This window comes from Erythrolamprus reginae, chromosome 1 (assembly GCF_031021105.1).
Source record: "Erythrolamprus reginae isolate rEryReg1 chromosome 1, rEryReg1.hap1, whole genome shotgun sequence".
Lineage (NCBI taxonomy): Eukaryota > Metazoa > Chordata > Lepidosauria > Squamata > Dipsadidae > Erythrolamprus > Erythrolamprus reginae.
In genome coordinates this window covers 307,749,448-307,762,162 of record NC_091950.1, presented here as the reverse complement: position 1 = coordinate 307,762,162, position 12,715 = coordinate 307,749,448, and positions in this window count along the sequence as shown.

Sequence of the window (12,715 nt, the reverse complement as noted above, 5' to 3'; positions counted from 1 at the left end):
ACATAAAGTCGTATGTATAAGATCCTGGGTTTTGTCAGGACATCTTCATAGTGGGAAAATGAAACTCTTGAACACATGACTATGCTGACTGTGGATAATGAGAATTATACTGTACCTCAAGAGGAATAGTTCAAGAAACCCCGGTATAGATTGCGTTGAATTACAAAGATCCATACTACGATTCTCTTATCAGCCAATTTCCGCAAGTAGGGTGTCAACTATAAATAATGTAGTAGCAAGTGGACTTTATTTATTTGTTTCTACTGGATCATTGTCCAGTAATGGCCCAACAAAATTATGTAAATTCTAGTAACATCAAAGCCTATTCTAGACAACTTGTTGGTATCGAACTTCAGGAGTGGAGAAACCTTCTGCATCTTGTGCTCTCTTACTGTGTTAAATTTCAACATAGTCCCACAGAATTGGCCTTCTCCAGGTCCTGTCAACTAAACAATGTCGGCTGGCGGGACCCAGGGGAAGAGCCTTCTCTGCGGCGGCCCCGACCCTCTGGAACCAGCCCCCCCCGGGGATTAGGATTGCCCCCACCCTCCTTGCCTTTCGTAAACTCCTTAAAACCCACCTCTGCATGCTCTGTCAGGCATGAAGGAACTGAGACATCTCCCCTTGCCTATGTAGTTTTATGTATGGTATGTTTGTGTGTATGCTTTTTAAATAATGTGACTTTTAGACTTTTAATATTAGATTTGTTACTGTATATTGTTTTATCACTGCTGTGAGCCGCCCCGAGTCTGCGGAGAGGGGCGGCATACAAATCTAATAAATCAAATCAAATCAAATCAAATCAAATTTTGTAGAGGAAGGAGTGATAGAACTTGCAGGCAGAATCAGCCTAGAATCTCTATATAACCATAAAATGGACTATATTCAACCTCCTTTGAATTCTGTTAACTGTTATCTAGCATCAGCATGATGTTAACCATTAGTTGAGTAAATGCCTATGCATAAGCATTAGCAATAAACCAGTTTAACTGGAACTTCATGTATGGTGTTGATCTTTTACCCCAGACAAATTTGCTGACATTCCCAATCAGTGTTGGTTGCTCCGTTACATTTGGTGGGTACAGATTGGGAAGGCATTAGTAGATCAACGTTTCCTCATCTTCACAGAAACATGGACCATTTCTTTTCTTTTTATCATTGCTGTAACTGAAACTTTTAAACTCCAGCATAATAATTAATAAATTGCTCCTGGCACAAATATGACAGTACTTGGAGTCCTGGTGGACAATCCCTTAGATATGAGCCAGCTGTTGCAGCTGCCAAAAAAGCCAACCCAGCTCTAGGCTGCATTAACAGAGGGATAGAATCAAGATCACATGAAGTGCTAATACCACTTTATAATTCCTTGGTAAGGCCATACATGGAATACTGCATGTTGAGACTCTAGAAAGAGTGCAGAGAAGAGCAACAAAGATGATTAGGGGACTGGAAGCTAAACCATATAAATAACAGTTGCCGTAATTAAGCATGTCTGGTTTAATGAAAGGGACTAAGGGTGGCATGATACACAGCAGTATTCCAATTTCAGGGGTTGCTGCAAAGAAGAGGGAGTCAAGCTATTCTCTAAAGCACTTGGAGGCAGGATAAGAAGCAATGGATGGAAACTAATCAAGAAGAGAAGCAACTTAGAACTAAAAAGAAATTTACTGACAGTTAGAACCATTAATCAGTGGAACAACTTGCCTCCAGAAATTGAAGTGCTCCAATTTCCTGCTCAGGCAGGAAAAGCTACACAATTTCAGGCAAAAAAATTGAGCAGGGGCTTGGATGAGAAGATCTCCAATATGCCTTCCAAATCTATTATTCTATTCTATTCTATTCTGGTTGGGTATCAAGAACATGCAACTATTTCAAAAAGTTGAATGAAAAAAAATGTCAAGAGTGAAATTTCATGACAGATTGCAGGCCAAATGAATCATAACATCATCTCTGCCTATCTTTCAAGGGAGAATATTAAAATATATACTTTCCCCCAAAAAATATTGTGACTCTTTTTCTTAGATCTCTTTTGAAAAACGTGCAAGTAGAAGTTCAGGTAGACAATGAGGCATTCTTCATTTGAATAGAAGAGTAATTAACTGTTGCAAAATGAATATATGCTTAGTACTATTTTCATATAGGAAACACATATTGAACTGGATTCCTTCAGGTGGATTATATTAATTCCTAATAAAATAACAAACATAAAAAATTAAAAGCTTAAAAGCACTTAACAATAAATTCAAGTCATTCCAAGACAATTCTGGGTCAGTGAACTCTTCCAACGCACTTCCTGAAGCAGAAATAATAAAATAAATAGGAACAAATAAAATAGGAATGAATCAGAATTTTCTAAAATGTTGGAAAGTTGTTAACGGTCATTTTTTTAAAAATTACAGAGGAGACCCTATGCGTGCTCTCTGCATGTTGAAAGAATGCAGATATATTTGATCTGTACATTTTTATTCATCGTTACTAAAATAGATACCTATCAATAAAGCATTGAGGAATCATGGAGTCTGTCCTCTGCACCTCTATAACTGTCTGGTTTGGTCCTGCAACCCAACAAGACCAATACAGACTTCAGAGGATAATCAGAGCTGCAGAAAAAACAATTGCTGCCAATCTGCCTTCCAATGAGGACCTGTATCGTGCACGAGTCAAAAACAGGGCTGGGAAAATATTTACAGACCCCTTACATCCTGGACATAAACTTTCAACTCTAACCCTCAAAACGTCACTATAGAGCACCACACACCAAGACAACTAGACACAAGGACAGGTTTTTTCCTGAATGCCATCACCTTGCTAAACAAATAATTCTCTCAACACTATCAAACTATTTGCTAAGTCTGCACTACTATTACTACTATTTTTTCTCATCATTCCTATCACCCATTTCCTCCCACTTATGACTGTATGACTGTAATTCGTTGCTTATATCCTTAAGATTTTTATTAATATTGTTTCCTCATTGCTTATTTGACCCCTATGATAAGTGTTGTACCTCATTATTCTTGACCAATGTATATTTTCTTTTATGTTCACTGAGAGCATAATGCACTAAAGGTAAATTCCTGTGTCCAATCACACTTGGCCTGTAAAGAATTCTATTCTATAAAGAATTCTAAATAACTGTCTACCTTATTAACTCTGCTAGATGGAGTTTATGTTGGCAGGCAAAACGATATAATTTTTTTTATCATTTCATGTTTTCATGACTAAGGTTTGCTCCAGTTACTGGCAAAGTTGAAGGGAAAGGCCTCTGAAATTTCAATAAGTGCAGAGGCAGCTTATCGCCATGCTTTCTAGGGGATCATGGAAATGTTATAGCAGAGAATGTTATAGTTAGACCTCTGTAAATGGACATTCTAGGCAATTGTTTCTCAGCTGCTCGGATTGCTTTCAACAACGTGGGACCAGTTTAGTTCCCCCTCCCAAACAAAGACTCTGTAAAAAGTCACACCAGCCCTAAGACTTGGGAGGGGGGAGTCCATAAACAGGGATAAATATCTTTTTCTTTGAGCAAAGCTGTCAGATCCATTTAAGCTACGACCTCTGTTTTCCTCTGAGGTGGCTTTTTCCTGTCTACTCCCAAGTGGCTGAAAGGTTTAGATAAGGCAAAAAATGGCATTCAATAGGCACATAATCCCAGACTTGAAGTCAACGTGGAAAGCTATACTTTTGTTAACCAGTGACACAAAGGAGTGCTGATGATGGGGCAATGAAAGGGGAAAGAAAGCAGGCTTTATATTGGCAGCCCATCACAATTTGTCTCATCTAGTCTTCTCCAACGCATCAATGCTCTTATTATGTTCACATATTTAAAAGATTTTCACAAAGCTCCATAAAACGTCACCATCTAGCGACTGATCAGTCAACCCCCTAAGAATCTAATACAATCATGAACATTATTTGTTTTGTTTTGTTTTTAAATGGCATAATAATTCTGATTTAATCAAGCAATCTGCATTTAAATTATCAGCAACACCATACAAACAATTGTGGTAATGCTGTTATAGCTCACAGAAATTTACACTCACTACAGGGTTATCATTACATTATCACTTTGAAAAGTGTTCGGAAACTTCCGATTGTGCAGAATGCAGCTGCGAGAACAATCATGGGCTTCCCAAGATATGCCCATGTTACACCAACACTCCGCAGTCTGCATTGGTTGCCGATCAATTTCCGGTCACAATTCAAAGTGTTGGTTATGAACTATAAAGCCCTTCATGGCATCGGACCAGAATATCTCCGGGACCGCCTTCTGCCGCACGAATCCCAGCGACCGGTTAGGTCCCACAGAGTTGGCCTTCTCCGGGACCCGTCGACTAAGCAATGTCGTTTGGCGGGACCCAGGAGAAGAGCCTTCTCTGTGGCGGCCCCGACCCTCTGGAACCAGCTCCCCCCAGATATCAGAGTTGCCCCCACTCTCCTTGCCTTTCGCAAGCTCCTTAAAGCCCACCTCTGTCGTCAGGCATGGGGGAATTGAAATTTCACTTCCCCTAGAGTTTTAGAATTCATGCATGCTATGCTTGCATGTATGAGTGGTTCTTTAAATTGGGGTTTTTTAGATTATTTTTAATATTAGATTTGTTTACATTGTCTTTTTATTGTTGTTAGCTGCCCCGAGTCTTCGGAGAGGGGCGGCATACAAGTCTAATAAATAAATAAATAAATAAGCAAACAAACAAACAAACAAACAAATAAAAAAATCACTAGTTCAGCTTTACTTACAATATCCTTCCCAAGCCTGAGACTGCCTAACATATTGGACTACAAATCTCATGTCATCTACTGCCAGTATATGCCATTATTGTGGATGATAGGACAGAGTAAATCAGGTTTCCTAAGGTTGGCGTGCACTGATTGGATGTCAAGCCCTTCAAGGTAGGGAACTAATTCTGTGAGTGTCAGGCCGAAGCCATCATATGGAGTTAGAGACTTTGGCCTGTCACAGTAGAATAGTATTGGAACTGGGAGGGGTAGTTGCATGAGAGGGAAAGTTACCACAACAAATACCTTTCTTAGAGTCCAAGATCATCTTTGGTTCTGCACCAGTGGATGTAAGGAGGAGGTCGGTGAAATCCCTGCACTCAGACTGATCCTCTTGATGAACTTGTGGGTGTGTGGGTGGGGGATGAACCTTAACCTGGGTGGGATACTGGAAGGAAATTAGCATCGGGATGGTCACGGTGTTACCAACATGGTTCTGATAATAAATCGAACCTTAGATAAGAGAATTGGACTGGAATCTGATTTATTTCTCAGGTGCTATTTGGGGCGCTGACAGTGAGTTTGGATAGAATTTTATTTATCAACCTAGGCCATAGTAATAAAATCTTGAAAACCTAACTGTGTTTTTCCTTTCTTCCCTTTTACATACCAATTAATTAGAGTAAGATTTATTCCTCACACTTTTTCTGTTTTGTGGGCTTAACGCAGTGGTGGGTTGCCACTGGTTTGGGCAAACTGCTAGTAGTGACGGGATGCTCCACCCACCCGCCTGGACCTCATCACAGATTATCTGTGCATTTGCAGAAGTGTTACGCGCAAACGAAGTCCGCACATTTACAGTTCCAAACGGGTAGCGAAGATAAATGAAATCGACTACTGGCTTAACACATGATATTTCTGCATAGCTTCTCAAGATCAAGGTCAACACCAATATAGCTCTCCTTGGATTTTTAGACAGAAATCCTGAATTGGTTTTGCCAAAAGCTGCACTTTTAGTCATCACAATGTCAAGCATGCGCTGTCACTCACTTAATGCCCTTGTTCTAAGATGCAGCAAGGACCTTAATCACATAGGAAAGGTACTAGACCAGTGATGGTGAACCTTTTTTGCCAAAAGAGCATGTGCGTGCACTATTGCGCATGTGCGAGTGCCCACACCCATAATTGATTGCCTGGGGAGGGCGAAAACAGCTTCCCCTGATCCCCAGAGCCCCTCTGGAGGCAGAAAACAGCCTGTTTCCCAACTTCTAATAGGCCCAATAAGCTCGTGTTTCACTCTTCCCAGGCTCCAATGGCTTCCATGGAGCCAGGGGAGGGTAAAAATGCCCTCCCCCAACCCTCCGAAGGCTCTCTGGAAGCCAAAAATGCCTTCCCAGAGCCTCTGCGAAAAATCAGGTAGATGGCACACATATGCACATTGGAGCTGACTTAAGGCAACAGCTCGTGTGCCAGCAAATATAGCTCCATGTGCCACCTGTGGCATCCGTGCCATAGGTTCACCATCACTGTACAAGACTGTGAATGTGGAAGAGAAGGCATCAGGTGATTAAAACAGATCAGAAAACTGAAAATACTACGTTAGAATTTATTTATTTATTTATTTATTTTATTAAATTTGTATGCCGCCCCTCCGTAGACTCGGGGCGGCTCACAACGGTAATAGAAAAAACAATGTACAATACAAATCTAATAATTAAAACTAAAAACCCATGATTTAAGAAAACATACACACAACATACCATACATAAACAGTATAGGCCTGGGGAAGTTATCTCAGTTCCCCCATGCCTGACGGCAGAGGTCGGTTTTGAGGAGCTTACGAAAGGCCAGGAGGGTGGGGGCAGTTCTAATCTCAGGGGGGAGCTGGTTCCAGAGGCTCAGGGCTGCCACAGAGAAGGCTCTTCCTCTGGGCCCCGCCAAATGACATTGTTTAGTCAACGGGACCCGGAGAAGGCCAACTCTGTGGGACCTTATCGGTCGCTGGGATTTTGGATATTTGGATAGTTGATTGATGTAATAAAATCTTCCCAAAACACAGGATTGGGTTAACATTAAGCAGGGTGCGATGGATGTAATGTTGAGCCATCTGATATGTAATATATAGGTTGGGAACAGAGATTTCAAGGGAAACAATACGGCACAGTGTGTTTATAATTAGCAATACATTCTTTCCTGTTGTCAAGATGGCATTCTTCTTCTAATTGATGATTTGAAGCCCCACTATAGTAAACAATGAGACGTATCTGGATTCCATGTTTACATACCTGAAACAAAAGACCTCAAGCTCTTTTTTGAAGTTAATTAAAGCTTCCCTGGTATTCAGAAATTTCCGGATGAGTCCCCCAAGATAGGGGATACAAGTAATCTCTAGTGCTTCTCTCTGTGATCTTTCTCTGACAAATCTTCAAGGTGCTTGTCCAAATAGGACAGACCTCAGTCACAAAGGCATAAAGAAGACAAAGAAGACAATTGGACTTTGGCACGCTTTTATGGATGAACGCCATCAACTGTTCTTGCTTCAAAGGAAGGATTTCATTCTCCAGCAGATTAAAGTAGAAAGGAGACCTCTCCCACCAAAAAGAACTGGCTAGTTTACATCCGCACCAAGAATATTTAATTGTTAGCTCTTCTCAATTTTTGGAACGGACACTCTTAATGGTAATTCCAAATAGAAAATATAACATTTTCTTTGCAAAATCTGTACCTTAATATTGTTCTTTTTTAAAAGACACAAACAAGTCATGAGAAAGGTAAACTGTCAACATTCACAACAGGCAATTTTCAGGCAGCTTTTCCTGGGTTTTGTGGCAAAATCAGAGAAGCAGAGTTAGGGATGGGAATGTTAATATGAAATACTCTTTTTTTCACTCCCAAAATGTATATTATACTTTATTTCCCTTTTGTATCCTCCTTTATTTTTTATGGTAATGTCATTGTTGACAGACCGTTTTCTCAGGATCACGATACTCCGGGGTTTCAGTTTTGTAGCAATTTTTTTAAAACTGTGATCAACAAGCATTTTTGATACTTCCCTGTATTGGAGAACTGGTCTAAGGCCAACCCCATTTCAGTGCTACATAAAATAGATAACCGTGGAAAAGGAAAAAGTCTCACAAGAAACTTTGCAATGCCATCATTTAGACTAAAGCAAAGGCTGTTTTTTTTTAAAAAAAAAATCACAAAAAATCTTTTAAGGGATGAAGAAAATATATTTTGCATAGTTCTGTGTTAGCAAAAACTTCAGAAGAGAAGGATTTAGGGGTAGTGATTTCTGACAGTCTCAAAATAGGTGAGCAGTGTGGTCGGGCGGTAGGAAAAGCAAGTAGGATGCTTGGCTGCATAGCTAGAGGTATAACAAGCAGGAAGAGGGAGATTGTGATCCCCTTATATAGAGCGCTGGTGAGACCACATTTGGAATACTGTGTTCAGTTCTGGAGACCTCACCTACAAAAAGATATTGACAAAATTGAACGGGTCCAAAGACGGGCTACAAGAATGGTGGAAGGTCTTAAGCATAAAACGTATCACGAAAGACTTAATGAACTCAATCTGTATAGTCTGGAGGACAGAAGGAAAAGGGGGGACATGATCGAAACATTTAAATATGTTAAAGGGTTAAATAAGGTTCAGGAGGGAAGTGTTTTTAATAGGAAAGTGAACACAAGAACAAGGGGACACAATCTGAAGTTAGTTGGGGGAAAGATCAAAAGCAACATGAGAAAATATTATTTCACTGAAAGAGTAGTAGATCCTTGGAACAAACTTCCAGCAGACGTGGTTGGTAAATCCACAGTAACTGGGATAAACATATATCCATTGTAAGATAAAATACAGGAAATAGTTTAAGGGCAGACTAGATGGACCATGAGGTCTTTTTCTGCCGTCAGTCTTCTGTTTCTGTTTCTAGAGTTAGGGGGAGAAAAACTTCTCTCTCTCGTCTTCACCTCCATATATGGAGAGCTACAAGTAGTGGAATTGAAAAAGGCTATTTCATTATTAAATTGCAAGTTCTGCTACTTTGCTGTAGTCTCCCCCCTTTTCTGGAGACTCTGCACTTACTCAACTGTTTTTCTAGAATAATTCTTCTTTGCTTCAACCCATTCTTATAACTGCATTTTTGACCAAGGGTATTAGGCTCTCATCTTTCTTCCAAGCAGAATAAAAGGAACATTGATTGTAATGACAAGAAACTGTTCCTTACTAGTTCTTGCTGGGCTTTTTTGATAAGGAAGGATCCCAGATTTCAAAGCGACAAGCATTCAGAAGCAGGATAATTTTTTTATTGTCTACCGGTTATGCTCCTGAAACATGTTTACTTCAACACAAGCAATGCAATGTTGCTTGCAGGAAGAATGATTGGTTCAGGTCTCTGCCACTCACCTGACTTGGCTGTTTTTCTGATGTTTGTGTGTTGCTTTGATTAATTGTCTGGACACAGACTTCAGAGGACAATCAGAAGTGCAGAAAAAACAATGACTGCCAACCTGCCTTCCATTGAGGACCTGTAAACTGCACCAGTTCAAAAAGAGGACCGTGACAATTTTTACTGACCCCTTGCATCCTGGACATAAACTGTTTCAACTCTTACCCTCAAAACTGTTCTGCCGGCGTGTCTCAACTGCCCATAATTACAGGGTAATTAATCCAGGAAGGCACACACCACATGATAAAAGGAAAACCCAAAAGTTTTTACAAGCAGAAAAACAGAAACAGCTCCCTTTTTAAATGTCAAAGGGATTTTCTGGTACACACAAGGCACAGATTAAATGCAATCCAATTGCCCACCCAATAACTGGGAAATTGAGTCCAATTCTAAAGTCCAGAGAGTCCACACACACAATCCTGAAGAGCAAAAACCACGATCTTGATGAAACAATGAATCAGATAAACTGCCATGAGGCTAAAACACCAGGCTGAACTTTTATCTGTAGCACTAATTACAGCAGCCCCACCCAACCACAGGTGGCCTCATTTTCTCTTGTAATAATCCTTCAATTGTTGTCTCTTATGCATCACTCTACGCATGCATGGATGTGTCATTAATTCTTGTTCAGAATCCAGGGATTCTGAACATCTCCTCCTGGGCTGTCTGCCAAACTCCCCTCTTCCCTGTCACTCACGCTTCCTTGCTTAGAGGAGACTTAGTCGGCAGATTCTATTGGGAGCAAAACCCACATCCACCTCCACATTCCTTGGGGCAGGAGCTGGGCCAGAGCTAACCACAAAAAAATGATGCTATAGAGCATTGCACACCAAGACAACTAGACATGACAACAGTTTTTCCCTGAACACCATCATTCTGCTAAACAAATAATTCCCTCATCACTGTCAAACTATTTGCTAAGTCTGCATTACTAATACTATTAATCTTCTCTTCGTTCCTATCACCTATCTCCTCCCACTTATGACGGTATGGCTGTAACTTGTTGCTTATATCTTTATGATTTATATTAATACTGATTGTTTCCTAATTGCTTATTTGTATCCTATGACAATCATTAAGTGTTGTATCTCCTGATTCTTGACAAATCTATATTTTCTTTTATTTACACTGAGAGCATATGCACCAAAGACAAATTCCTTGTGTGTCCAATCACATTTGGCCAATAAAAAATTCTCTTCTCTTCTCTTCTATTCTATTCTGTCTCTCCTAGATTCTCCAAACAAATTTTGAAATTGTAGTTTGTGTAGATCATGAAGATTCTACTTCATGGCCTAGCTGGCAATTTATAAAATATAAATACTGGAATGCAGGAGGTCCATGGAATTGCATAGTGAAGTAATCAGCTCTGCACGGTATCATTATCCCTACTCGTTGCTTCAGATGGTCTTATTTGTGAAAGCTAAGCCACCTTTAATAATTAAAATTTGGTTTTCTGTGAATTGTCTAAAGAATTTCTGCAAAATATCTGAAGCTTAAGTCCAGAAAGACAGACCATCTCAGAGTCCTACTGTGGAGAAAAAATTAAAACCATTTTTTTAAAAATCTGCCTGTGCAGATTGATACTGTATATCTGTAGTCATATATTTGTGGTAAATTTGATTATTAGAATTGCTTTGCTTAAAATCGTATTTCATTTTATAATTAAGGAAGTCAGAAATTGAGTGGTTATAAGTGGGCACAAAACTTTGGGTATTCAATAGAATTAAACAAATGGGAACATCTCTGGGAAAGGAATTATAAATTGACCATGTCAACTGCTTTTAAAGAAAACTTATATAATTTTTTTAATACACCAGAAAGAATTGCTAATATGTTTAAAGATATAAGAGTATGAAATTTATTATTTGGATTTGTATGTTGGAAATGTCAACAGATACCAGGATCTTTTTACCATATAGAAGCAAAAACTTTTTCAACTAAAATTCAGACATGGATTGAAAAAATGGAGAAACAAAAACTAGTATTGAAGCCTGAAATATTTCTGTTAGGTATTTTGCCAGACAAGTAAAGAAGACTCTTACCTCATAGTACACATTACGGCAGCCGCAAGAATTCTCTTTGTGTAGAAGTAGAAAGGATTTAAGATTCCGTCAGAAGATGTTCTCAAAAAAATGTTGGATTGGGCTGAGATGAGTAGAATGGCAATGAGACTTAAGGACAGACAGGACACTGAGTATTACAAGGTTTGGATGAAGTGTTATAAATGGATAGAAAGTGAGTTTAGTTAGGGTCTGGATTAACTGTTTTGCTTTTTTAATAATTGGATTTGTATTTTGTATTCCTGTTGTGAGCTGCTCTGAGTCATCGGAGAGGGACAGCATACAAATCTAATAGATAGATAGATAGATAGATAGATAGATAGATAGATAGATAGATAGATAAGATAAGATAAGATAAGATAAGATAAGATAAGATAAGATAAAAACAGCAAGAAAGAGAAGAGAAAAGAAATACAGTGATCCCCCGCTCGTTGCGAGGGTTCCGTTCCAGGACCCCCGCAACGAGCGGGTTTTCGCGAAGTAGCGCTGCGGAAGTAAAAACACCATCTGCGCATGTGCAGATGGTGTTTTTACTTCCGCAGCGCTAGCGAGGAGCCGAAGATTGGGGGCGGCGCGGGTGTTTTAAAACATCCCCGCCGACATGGGGGGCTCGCTAGCACACCCCCGAACCCCCAACCCGGGTTTGGGCGTGTGCTAGCGAGCCCTCCATGTCGGCGGGGATGTTTTAAAACACCCGCGCGACTTTCCAATGAGTCCCGAAGACAACGCGTTTGTCTTCGGGACTCATTGGAAAGTCGCGCGGGTGTTTTAAAACGTCCCCGCCGGCATGGGGGGCTTCCTAGCAGCCCCCCAAACCCGGGTTGGGGGTCCGGGGGGTGCTGGCAAGCCCCCCATGCCGGTGGCGACGTTTTAAAACAGCCGCGCCGCCCCCAATCTTCGGCTCCTCGCTAGCGGCAGGCAGGCGGCTCCTCGCTAGCGGGCAGGCAGGCGAGAGCTAGCACCAGCGAACGGCTTGTCCGCGCTCGCTCTGGCCGCGAGAATGAACGGTGTGGGCGGGCGAAGGGCGGGCGGCAGCGAGGAGTTTGCGTGGGCGGTGGGGAAGCTCCTTGCTGATGCCCGCTGCTCGCCCTCCCGCCAGCAAGAGGGGGAAGACCCAGGGAAGCCACCCAGCAGCTTAGAAAAAAGGGCACGCATGCACAGATGGTGTTTTGACTTCCGGGTTGAAAAATCGCGAATTACCCTGTTCGCAATGGTCGGGGACGCAATAACCGGGGGATCACTGTAAATTAGCCCAGATGACGAAATTGAACAAATGTGTTTAAGATGATTTAAAAATAAGAAAAATGATAAGGTAATAGGTTACAGATATCATATTGATAGTCTGCCAAATGAAAAGGGGTTGGTTTTTTTTCTGGAAGGAGGAATCACTCAGGAAAGGATTAAGAAGGAGAGGGAGGAAGTAATTTTGGGGAGAAGGTTAAAGGAGGAGGTGTGAGAGGAAGAGAGAAGGTTGGAGAGAGGGGAAGAAAGG